The sequence below is a fragment of the Phaethon aethereus genome (assembly GCF_964289735.1).
Source record: "Phaethon aethereus genome assembly, chromosome: 1".
Classification (NCBI taxonomy): Eukaryota; Metazoa; Chordata; class Aves; order Phaethontiformes; family Phaethontidae; genus Phaethon; species Phaethon aethereus.
The window spans coordinates 223,184,779-223,197,279 of NC_138575.1; positions in this window are offsets into that span (position 1 = coordinate 223,184,779).

Consider the following 12,501-nt stretch of genomic DNA (forward strand, 5'->3'; position numbering starts at 1 on the left):
CGCCGCCCGGGCGCGGCGCAGGGCTGCATCCTGGCAGATGGTACAGTTTCACTGTAGAGTTGCTGACAGGACTGAGGAAGGGACCGTCTCGGGTTTTCTGGCTCTCCCCGTCTCCTGCCTTTCCTTCCTTGTCCCGAGTCTGATGCCCGCTGCGGGCAGGGCTCCTTGCGTGGCGGCCTGAGCCCGTGCGTCAGCAAGGGGCGACAGCGAGGCTGCCTGCCAAGAGCTGCCCCCAGGCAGCTGGGCCGTGGGGCAGGCGTGGGCTGCGGTGCTCAGCCAGCAGCACTGTCTTTTTGCACCGTGGAGCAGGGGGACACCGTTGACAAACTGGAAAAGCTGTTGGGGAGACTCTCCTGCTCCTCCCAGCACACACCACCGGCACGGGCCTTGCCCGCACCCGTCTTTCTCCCGAGACAGACCAGGCACAGACGCGCACTGGGGGACAATTGATGTCTTTTATGGTCCTGAGCAAGCATTCGCAGTCGAGCGGCGCTGGCAGCACGATGACCTCAGGGCAGCAGGATGCATGGGGCACCGTCCATGCGCCCATCCCTCGCGTGCCTCCCTGTGCCGCTCCCTCCAGACACTGCGCAGTCTCAGGGCCAGCCGCCATCTCCGGGGACCCGCCAGGGGCTGGCAGCGGGGTGCTGCAGCTCTTGCTGTCCCGTGATGCAGCTGCAGCGGAAAGCCCTGCGCAGAGCCCGCAGAGCCCTCCTGAAGAGGGAGGGCGGCCGTTGCCTTTGAGCCTGGGCGGGCAGTACGAGGCCGGCGATGCCTGTGGGGGGAGGAGAGCTGTAGGCGAGGGGCCGGGTGGGCGACAGACAAGCTGCTGCCTGCCCCGCGCCTCCCAGGCCTTTCCCCAGGGACGGGTGGCCGTGGTGCGGCCAGCCCCCGTGCGCGCAGTGCTGCTGGCCTGGCCTGGCCTGGTTGCCACTCACCAGGCTGGCACTCAACTCGTGGACGTACCTGAGTCATTGTTGTACATGTCCCTGCAGCCGGAGGAGCGCATGGAGGGAGCAAAGGCACAGGCAGGGAAGGGAGGAGGTGACACAGGGACCACCAGGAATCTCCCTATCACTCGCACCCTGGGCACTGCGTCTGCCTCTGGCGCCTCGGGGTGCTGAGCGCCAGCCATGTGTGCCTGTCTCGCCTGGTGCCACTGGTACCGCTCCAAGGACGAAGGCACTACATCTTCTTTGTTGCCTGCTGCTGGAGCAAGGTGGGGCGTGCCAGCACGTGCCGGAGGGCTTTGAGGCAGTAATGAAGCCACTGCACCCTCATGCGCTTCTGGGGAGACAGTGGTGGAGCTGCCCTCTCCTTGTTGGTGGCCAGAACGGGGAGAAGCAGTGATTTCTTCGTCCTCGTGTGCTGCTGGGACCAGAGGGGCTGTGGTGTCCTCTCCCTGAGGCTCTTCAGCCAGGGGAGACTCGGTGTCCTGCAGTGCTGCAGGTGTTGCAGCCACAGACAGATCTGTGCTTTGTTCCAGGTCCCGCTGTTGCGGCGGCTGCTGCTCAAGTCCCTGGACTGCAAGCACCGCCCTCCTCACGGCCTCCTGCACTATGTACTGGGCCATGGCCTGCAGAGCCTCCTCATCGGCCATGGGGCTGTGTGGGGCAGGTGCTTGGATCTCTGCCTCTGCAGCTGCAGCCCGCTCGCTGGCAGCTGGTGCTGGTGCATCCTCTTGTGCCGCGGGAGAGAGAGGGACGCCCTGCCCCTCTTCCTCAGGAGCTGCGGCCTGGGCAGAAGCTGCCGGCTCGGCATCTGTTGGACTCGCCGGGGCAGGAGACACGTTCTGCAGGTCTCTGGCTGCCTCTCCTACCACCTCCGGTGCCAAGCTGCTGGGCTGGGCGTGCCCCTCCTGGGGGTGGTCCTGGAAGTGTTCCGGGCCCAAGGAGTTGACCCAGGTGTTGCAGATGGTGACTTCTGCTTGGGACAGCTCTGTGCTACTGTCATCTGCCCGCTGCTCCTCCTTGGCGAAGGCCTCCAGCTTCTCCTCTGGCACCTGCAGGACTGCCCCCACTGCTGCCCCTGCCTGCTGTTTGCTGGGGACATGGGCTTCCAGTCGCTCCAGCAGGTCCTGCTTGCTTGTGGTGGCCTCAGGGAGCTGCAGGGGTGTCAGCTCTGGCTGCTGCAAGCTGGAAAATGAGTGGCCCTTGCATAGCTGAAAGAGAGAGGGGGATTTGGAAAGGGCTGTCTCCTCCTGCAATGCTGTACTGCAGGGCGGTGCCACCCAGTGCGCCAGGCTCTCTGTCTGCAAGAGAAGCCGAGGAGAGAGGCTGCGTGACTGCAGCCCTTGCCCCTGCGTCCCCGCTGGGAGAGCTCCTGCAGCCAGGCTCCCCTGCCACCCCCAGGGCAGCGCTCGGCCCCGCAGGCGGCTGCTGCCCTACACCCAGAGCCCGCTGAGGAGAGAGCTGGTCCCCGTGTGGCCCATGGCCACTCGCGGGAGCACCCCTGATGTGCCTGGGCATCCTGCCGGGCATGGCACGAGGGGCTCCGCTTGCTAAGGGGGCCGGGCCCACCTGTCCCCGCCTGCACTTCCCGCCTGCGCGTTGGGAAGACGTTCGGCCCCGTCTCCCTCAGGCTCCCTACCTGTGCGTGGTGGCTCCCCGCGGCCTGCGAGCTCTCTGGGCAGGGGAGCTGTGGCAGCCTGTCCCCATGGTGGGACGAGGCCGGGCTCTGTCTACCCTGCGGCGCTGCACTTGGCTGCCTGTGGCGTGCCTGCGGGCAGGAGGAGGAGAAGGCACGGGATGGAGGCGGCCGCCTTGGCGCAGCGGCCCCCACAGTGCCAGCGAAGCCCGGCACCAAGGCAGCTCCGTGTGGCCCCGTCCCAGCGCCGGCCTCTCCCTCCTGCCCCGTCCCTCACCTGGCGCCTCTTCTGCAGGCTCGGCAGCCTGGTGTCAGGCTGGGAGCGGGCGTTCGCCTCCTCGTCCATGGGCATCTTTGGCGTCTTCTGCCGCAGACCTTCCACGGGCACCCAGGGGAGATGCTGCCTCCTGAGGGAGGTGCTGTCCTGGGAGTGGGCACCCCAGGGCGCTCGCTCCTTAAATACCCCCCGTCACCGCGGGGACCCATGTCACAATGGCCTCTGGGCACGATGCGGCCCCCTGTCACAGAGCCCTGGCGGTCGCCGTGGAGACGTCCAGGCCTGGGACCGGCAGAGGCAGCTGTAGGCCTGCGCCCCTTGGGCACCTTCCTGCGGGGCTTGTGCTGGGCCAGTGCCACGGCCGCGGGTGCGCGGCCCGCCACGGGCAGGGCCTGGCTGCTGCTGCTTTCCCCCCGAGAGGGAGAGCGCAGCCCCTGCCGGCGTTGCGTGATGTGAGCTGGCTTCTTCTCCCTTGCTTCAGGGCAACAAGCCGCGGCTCTCTCTGCAGGGGGTGTGATGATGTCAGGAGCATGTTATGCCACTCTGTGGGAATTTGGGTGCCTTCTGTTAACGCTGAGCTCTCGGCTGTGTGTGCCAGGTAAAAGGGCTGCAGGAAGAGGCCGCAACACTGCACAGCGGGCTGGGACTCGCAGGGAGAAGTAGCGTTTCACCGTGTGCTTGGAGACAGGTTGATGCCTTTGGCACGTGAGGGGAAGGGTGCACAGCCGGGGGTCCGTAGGCTGCCCCTGCTTCCCCTACCACAAGGAGTGCCCCAGCGCTGCCAGGAAGCTCATCCCACGATCTGCGATTGTTTCTGCTTGGCCTGGAGCTGTGGGAAACTGCTACGTCGGCTGCGGGGAGGGCGAGCGCTGCAGACCTTCGACCACCGGGCCAAGAGGTCCGGCTCGCATCCTCGCAGGGCCCGGACACTGACACGGGACAGGACACCAAGTGTCAGTGGAAGAAGGGCTCCAGGATTGCTGCTCCAGGATCCGTTAGAGAATCACGACTGAGCTTGGACCCCAGGAGTCCCGGCCCAGGCGTGGAGCTTGGGAGAGCACGTGCTTCCATGAGATGTCTCGGGAGGCAAGCCTGGGGTCTTGCCCCAGTGGCAGAGTCATAATCCCAGCTGCACGGTGCCAAAGCCCAGCTGGTGCTGCGGCAGGTCGTGCTCCACCTGCACGGTCCTTCTCTTGTAACGGGCCGCTGAGGGCTGTGCGAGGGGAGCCGTCGCACTGGAGCCTGGGGCTGTCCCGCGGCTGCTACTAAAATTTCTCATCTCTCTTGAGGAGGAATATCCCCTGTTGTGGGGCTGTAATATGTTCATCTGACTCGTGTGATGAAGTGTAACCTTCTGTACTTTTATGGATTTCTCCTGCACCATAAAAAGGGGTATTTTACAGGAGAAACTTAAACTACTTTGCTGGTATATCAGCTCAAACCAGTTTGACCACTGACTGCATAGTATTGTGTAAAGAGAAACTTGTAAAGTGCATGCATAAAGTTTGGGGTCATCCTGGGGGCACGCTGAGGAAGATTCGAGAAGACTCTAGAAGGAGAGGAGGGCATGTGCTGGAGAAGACACGCCTATTCATGAATATGTATTAGCAGACAGGCCTATTCATGAATATGTATTAGCAGACAGGATCATGCTGAGGAAGATTCGAGAAGACTCTAGAAGGAGAAGAGGGCATGTGCCGAAGAAGGCACGCCTATTCATGAATATGTATTTGCAGACAGCATATAAACCAAGAACAGGAACTGTACCGCGTGCGTCTTGGTGGAGCGGAGACTCCCGGCGCACCCAGCGCTGTTTGCTTGCCTCTATTCGTTTAATAAATTGTAAACTTAAATTGGAATCCTGTTTGGGACTCAATCATTTATCACAACTGGGGGCTCGACCGGGATGGTCTTGGTTCCTGAATTGGGAGTTGATCTAGGAGGGGCGCCCCACCATTTGGTGGCTCCTGGTCGGGTCGGGTCGGGAATAACGCCATCCTGAACCTGAATAAGGGCAAGCAAAGAGTTTGATTTTTTTATGAGCTCCCTTGCCGGCTGCAGCAGTTTATTTTGCCCGTAATTCTGCGCGCGAAGATCCGAACGAAGACGACGGAGTCGTAAGTATTTAAGGTGTATGCGGGAGCAGGATGGACTTCACAACTCTATGAGAGTTATATTCCGAAGCCGTTTATTGTCTTGTCTGACTCCAATATATATCATAATTTTCGCTTAGTCACTGCGCACACACTCATGATTGGTTACAGCTTGTTACACACACTATTGCAATTGGCTATATACAAAATATCACGCGCCGTCCACGTGCCCCTCACACAGTCAGGATTGTTGCTTGCAGGTGTTCCTGTTTTCCTCGCTTCTTCTTAATTGTTTATCACAGCTCCTTCTCCTCAAGGCCGAGCCGTGCAGATATCCAGCTGTTTACCAGCTTCTCAGTGCCACAGCTCCTTCTCCTTAAGGTCGAGCTGTGCAGGGTGATCCCAACACCTCCCCCTTTTTGTTTATCTAAAAACAAAACCTGATGGATCATTTGCAACCTAAGGACTGTGAGGAAGATGGACTATCTGTACCTTCTTGTATCATCCTGTGCCACGAACTCAGCCCAGCAGTCGGTAGGTGCCAGCTTTACGTGGGCGTCCCCACGGAGGCAACGGTGGCCTTGCCGTACACCGATCCCCCTGCTCTTCGGGAAATCCCGGTATTTATACATTTGCCAAGGAACGAGTTTCGACACACGTGGCCAATGAGTGTCGGAACACGCCTCGGTTGCCACCTCTCAACACAGGGAGCCTATGGCGCATGTGCCCGCTGGCCAGACGTGCTGCACGCGCCACAGCCACCCCGTCTATTGGTTCGTAGGCTTTGTTCACATGGCATCTTACTATAATCCAGCAGTCACATATCAACTATGCTTAAATTAATAGCAGAATATTACAAGGCAAACAATTCTAGTTGTACTACTGCTAGCAATAGAAGCTATAAAGCTATGAAAACCAATATTATATCTTACCAAAGGATTTGTAGTTATAGAGCACTTTGCCTTAAAAGCTTTCCATGTTTGTCTAATGATAATTCTCAAATTAGGAACTAGGATGCCCATAGCACAGTCCCCTGACCAGTTCCCGGGCAGCTGTTTCCCAGCCCATTGATCTCCACACAGCCATCATGACCCTTCTGGCAGACTGAAAAGGGATTGCCCGGGGAGGAAAAAGACAGACAGAAGGTGTCTTGTCCTGTTTGATTTGCTAATGTTACCCACACATTTTCTTTTGGCTGAGGTGGCATCCAGGTTGCGATGACACCTAACAGTATCAAGATGTGTCTGACAATGACGATGGTGACTGTTCCACCCATGGTTTTACCCATTTTGCGGGCACCAAACAAGTTCCAGAATCTGTAATGACACAAGCATAACCTCGTCCCCAGGTTAGCAGTTGAAAAGGTCCTTCCCACATATTCTTTTCCAAATTTTTAACTTTTACTTGCACATTTTGTGTTAACTCAAACAGACTTCCTGTCATTCCTTTTACATGTTTCTCCTTCTGCTAGATGCAAATAATTTAACACATATAAGGCTTTATTCAAACGTTCTTGGGGTGGTGTGGTAGCCTCTCCCCCTTTTTGTTTTTGCAATAAACACTTCAGGGAATGATTCATTCATTCAACAATAGCTTGTCCAGTTGGGGGATGTGGTATTCCAGTAACATGCGTCACTCCCCATTGAGCAAAAAATGGTTGGGTTGACTGGGCTACATAACAAGGACCATTATCGGTTTTAATTTGTAGGGGTATACCACGGGCTGCGGATGCAGCTCGCAAATGCTTTTGTACATGCCTACTAGTTTCTCCTGTTTGTGCAGTGGCCCAAACTACTGCAGAATAGCAATCAATTGAAACATGAACATATTTAAATCTTCCAAAGTCAGCAACATGTGTCACATCCATCTGCCATAGTTGTAGCGAATGCAGTCGTCAGGGACTAACTGTAATCGCGATTCCTGGGCCTATTTGTTGACAATCAGCACAAGTCTGTATGATAGCTCTAGCGTCACCTGCACTTAGATTAAATTGTCTCGCTAAAACTTTGGCAGATTGATGGAAAAAGGCATGAGAGGCTTGTGCTTGACCTAAACGGTCCGGAGCAGGTCCAGCCCATACTGCGGCAGTCAGCCGATCAGCTCTTGCATTTCCTTCCACCAAGTCCCCTGGAAGGTTGGTATGGCTGCGTATATGCATAACGTAATAAGGATGTCGTCTGTTCTGCAATAAAAACCAAAGCGTTCTAAATTGTTGATATAGCTGTTCCTCAGCTGTTCCTGTCTGAGGATTGAAACTTCCAATCTTTGGAAAGAATCAGTAATTATATTCACAGGTTCTTCAGACCATAATTTAAAGGCTTCAATTACTGCCTGTAGTTCTACCTTTTGAACTGATCCTGGCACGACAAGTGCCCGTTCTTTCCATTCTCCATGCTCTCGCCATACTATTGCTGCCTTGCCTGTTTTCCCACCACCACCCGTAAATACTGTAGCACCTTGAACTGGATATTGACTACACTTTGATTTTTCTTCTACTTCATGTTTGGGGTTTTTTTTTTTGTTTGGGGTTTTTTTTTTTTGTTTTTTTGTTTTTTTTAAGGGTAAACATTTTGTGTGATGGATAATGAATCTAAATGTCACCCTCAAATTCTGCTAATGCAGTTTGGAAGGGAACAGAGTGCTGCAAAGCCCAAGTCAAATATTCTTGTTGTAATGGTATTAAAATCGTTTTCGGGTCCTTTGCCGATATATCAATAATTCTGTTGCGCCCTTTCATAATCAAATTTGCAAAACACTCTACTTTCATGGTGATGGTTTTTCTGTGCTACTGAGGTAAAAAGACCCACTCTAAAATTCTCAATGGGTCCGCTTTTGATTCTAGCTTTGTTATCTACTCTATTATAAGCGCATAGGGATGTCACTCGTGATTGATTACTGCCAAAGTGATCCTTATCGAGGGGTCTATCCTAGAACTAAATGCTTGAGTTACCTTTTCAGAAATGTTTGCTACTGCTTCCCGGGCTTCCTTGGTCAATTGCCGAGGAGAGTTTAACCTGCTATCCCCTCGCAAGAGCTGAACCAAAGGCTCCATATCTTGGTTTGTGATCCCATAAATAGGTCGAATCCAGTTAACGTCTCCTACCAATTTTTGTACATCATTTAATGTTTTAATCTGAATTCTTAATTCAACCTTTTGGAGGGTCACCGATGTTTCAGTGATCATCCACCCCAAGTACCTCCATGGCGCTTCAGCTTGTATCTTTTCCGGCGCCACTTGCAGCCCACTTTGCCTCAAAAGCTCAACGAGCTCCCCGATCATTTCTTCCGGATTTAATTGATCACCAGCCAACAATATGTCATCCATATAATGATAGATGAAATATTGAGGACACCTTTTTCTGATTGGCTGTAAAGCCCAATTTACATAAATTTGACACATCGTGGGCGAATTTTTCATGCCTTGTGGCAATACTGTCCAATGATATCTTTGCATGGGTTGCGCCTTGTTTGTACTTGGGACTGAGAATGCAAAATGTTTGGCATCATCTTCATGCAGAGGGATTGTAAAAAAGCAGTCTTTAAGATCTATAATCAAAAGCTTCCAATACTTCAGTATCATACAGGGAGATGATAGCCCTGGTTCCAAGGCTCCCATGTCCACTATACCTTATTGACTTCTTACAAGTCATGTAATAGTCTCCATTTTCCACTTTTCTTTGGAATCACAAAAACAGGTGTGTTCCAAGGACTAGTGGTTGGCACAATATGGCCTTTTTCGTCAATGACTCCAGGGAGAACAAAAAGTCCCTACTTTGTTGCTGAAGATCATCCTAATAACAAAGCACTCAATCCATATCCTAATGGTCCATTTGCGTTAGTCGGGACATCATAAACCGACATGTCCCATAAGGTAACTTCTAGTGTTGTTTCCACGTCCATTCCGGCGCTCCCTCTGGTTTGGGCGCTGAGGCTTGCCAAGCAGCCTGGTGGTGCTTCCCCATTTGTGTCGTCGTGCGGGGTGCCTTCGCGCTCGGTCGCCCGTTTCCCAATTTCATACCATCCCGATGATACTTTGAACAGCATTCTGAGGCTTGATGACCAAATTTTTGACATCGTCTACATGGTGCTCCTGCTGGGCCTATTCCTTGCTGAAAGGGTCCTTGTTGGAAGGATTTATGACCTGTCTCAATCTGCCTAGGTCCTTTCCTTGTAGCCTTGCACTGAGCTCTAAAATGTCCTCTTTTTCCACAATTAGAACATTTTTTCTCCCCTTTTTTATTTATAAATGGCTTAATTGCTGCTGCAAAGGCACTTGCGAGTGTTTCTGCCTGATGCGTGGCAGAGCCTACTCTGTTGCAGGCTTCTACCATTTGTACTAACGTTGCTTCTTTTGGCAAAGTCAACAAAATTCTTTTACAATCTACATTGGCATTTTCTACCGCTAAATTCAACAACACTGCTAGTTTTGCCTCTTCATTGGTATACACTTTATTCAAAGTGTCTCTCAGACGATCAACAAAAGACATATATGGTTCATCTCTCCCTTGTCTAATTTGAGTGTAAGATGGTTGCCTCTTTCCCTCCTCAGGGACTGTTCGCAACGCATTCAATGCTAGTCGCCCAACTAATTACAAGGCTTCTAAGGGCAGCTGAGCTTGCAATCTAACATCCACAAACAGTCCCTGGCCTGTCATTTGTTCCATAGTAATGTTCTGGAGTGGATCGCCGTCTTGACGCTCCAGGTTTCTCAGGGCTTCTTGCATACAGAGTTTATACCATCTGTCTGCCCACAATAACCTTTGGGTTGGTGTCAACAACATATCTATCACCTGCCGACAATCCCATGGTGTAAGAACCATTCCTGTGAATATGTTATCTCATAGAGCTTGCGTGAAAGGTGATTGCAAGCCATAATTTTGTACTGCCTTCCGCACTTTCTTAATCAAGTCCCAGTGAAATGGGTCCCAGCGATTGGGCCCGTGAGGCTGTACACTAACAGGAAATGCCATCGGTAACTCTGTTTCCTCGTCTTTCATCGCTCCTAAAAGAACGTCTTTCCACCGCTCCCTAGGGTCGCCTTTCATTCTAGGCTCTTGCCTCCCTATAGTCTCTACAACAGGCTCTTCTCCTTTATCACTGCTATCAGGCAACGGGGGCCGTAAAGGTGGCAGGGGCTCGGCTGAGGGCTTCAAAACTACGGTTTTCGATCGGTTAAGTCTGGGTGGTTTCGGAGGTAGTGAAGCCCGCCCCATCAATCTTTCACATGGGCACACAGAGGAACACTGAGTACATTGTTCTGGGCAGCTTTGTCCCGTCTTGCCCTCACATATATCATCGTAGATCTGTTTCTCTGACTTATCTAATGCGGCCAGTTCACCCGGTGCATCTGGCACCTCAGGAGGTGCAGTCGGAGTCACTGAAGGTCCTGGACCCTCTGACTCGGTTAAGAAGGGATTGGTTGAAGGCGGTTTAACAGCCTCCTCCAGATCAGCTGCAGCTTTTCTCTCTGCCTTTAAGGCTTTACATGTGGTTAATATCAACTTCCACGCCGTCACTAACTCTGCGGCAGTTTTCTCAATACGCTCCCATAACATTTTTCCTATCTCCTCCCACGTCTCTGCTTTAAAGGCCACAGACGGATCAGGGGGGTACCCTTTCTTTCGGCTCCAAATTAGAAGCCTTCTAAGTGTATCTTCATCATATTTCAGTCCTCTCTTAGAGAGCATGTGCAGCAGGAGTCTGACTATCGCCCCTTCTTCACGCGATGTGTTCTGCCCCATGCCGCCCCGGTTGCTCACCTCACCTCGCTGGGTGCTTCTCCGTTGCAACGTATTCCTTTTTCTTTTTCCTTGCGTCAGTCCCGCTGACTGCAATTCTTCCAACCGGGCTTCTCCCGCGGCGTCCTCTGCGCTCGACCGGTGTTCAACGATGAGATCCCAGAGATCGTATCACGTCGGGGTCACCAGTTGCGGGAGAAGGATGGACTTCACAACTCTATGAGAGTTATATTCCGAAGCCGTTTATTGTCTTGTCTGACTCCAATATATATCATAATTTTCGCTTAGTCACTGCGCACACACTCATGATTGGTTACAGCTTGTTACACACACTATTGCAATTGGCTATATACAAAATATCACGCGCTGTCCACGCACCCCTCACACAGTCAGGATTGTTGCTTGCAGGTGTTCCTGTTTTCCTCGCTTCTTCTTAGTTGTTTATCACAGCTCCTTCTCCTCAAGGCCGAGCCGTGCAGATATCCAGCTGTTTACCAGCTTCTCAGCGCCACAGCTCCTTCTCCTTAAGGTCGAGCCATGCAGGGTGATCCCAACAGGTGTATACCATTCGGTTGGGTGGCATTCGGTTGCCTGTGTGTGTAAGAGTGTGACTGAGACGGAACCTAGTTGCGAAGCGATTGTGGAGGTCTTCTAACCGCGGTTCCAATCTCGCACGAGGGACTTGGCCGGTGAAGGACCGAAGGGATTCCTATGGGATTCGTGGGTGGGTGATAGGTCCTAAACCCCCTGCAAGACACTCTTACTGGTAAGCAAGGGCTGTAGGAATTGCCACAGTAAACTTTCCTAGATGGGTCAGACGAAATCGAGAACCCAGGACCAGAAGAAAGGGAGCAAATTACTAAAAATACCTCCGGAGAGTCCATTAGGAATAATGATTAAAAATTGGAATGATAGGGGCCCCAGAAAAGGAAAAAGTCAATTAAAATTAGTTCAATATTGTATGGTAGAATGGCCAAAAGAACCTTTGAGACCACATGTCTTTTGGCCGGTTTTTGGATCTTTTGAAGACTGGGTCTGCCAGGCTTTATATATGTTAATTCGAAGGAAGCTTTTAGTCAAGAGGAAAGCGATTATGCCTCACTATTTAAAAGTGAAAAGGAGAAAGAAAAAGATGATAAATGGGAGCCACTGGGTAACCTACCGCTTCCATATCCGTCTTCGGCAGCGGCTCCCCCTCCGGTGGCCGTAGTACCTCAGCGGCTCCCCCTCCGGTGGCCGTAGTACCTCTACCTGTACCACCGTTGCCCCTACCTCCACCACCAACAGCACCGGAAATAGATCGACCTCCGGCTGCATGTACGAGAAGTAGGACTGCTGTGTCTGAGGGAGCTTCTCTATATCCCTTACGAGAAGTACCCCTCGGAGGCAATCAGGGAGGCATCGGGTTTGTGGCAGTCCCATTAAATAATCATACAGGGAATAAGGGAAGAGGTTCCCCGAGGCCAAATACAGTGGCTGGGACCGCATTCCTTAGAACACAATTTGTAGCTAAATGCTGGGGGGATATAAGACTTCGAGAAGCCCAGAAAGTCCATGTTAGGAGGGACGAAGAAAAACAAAAAGCAAAAGCAAAAATTTTTGTAGCAGCAGCAAGAGAAAGTCAGAAAAATAAGACTCCGTCTGGAGAGAAAAGCGAAAAAAAAGAATAGAGCAGACACCCCGGGGCCAGCCTTATTAATTGGTCCCCATAAAGAGGATACAGGGGCCGAAAAATCAACCATTCAAAAATTTCCAAAAGGAATAGAAAAAGGGAAGAGCTGTATGTCAGTAGTAGGGGCAAAAGGAG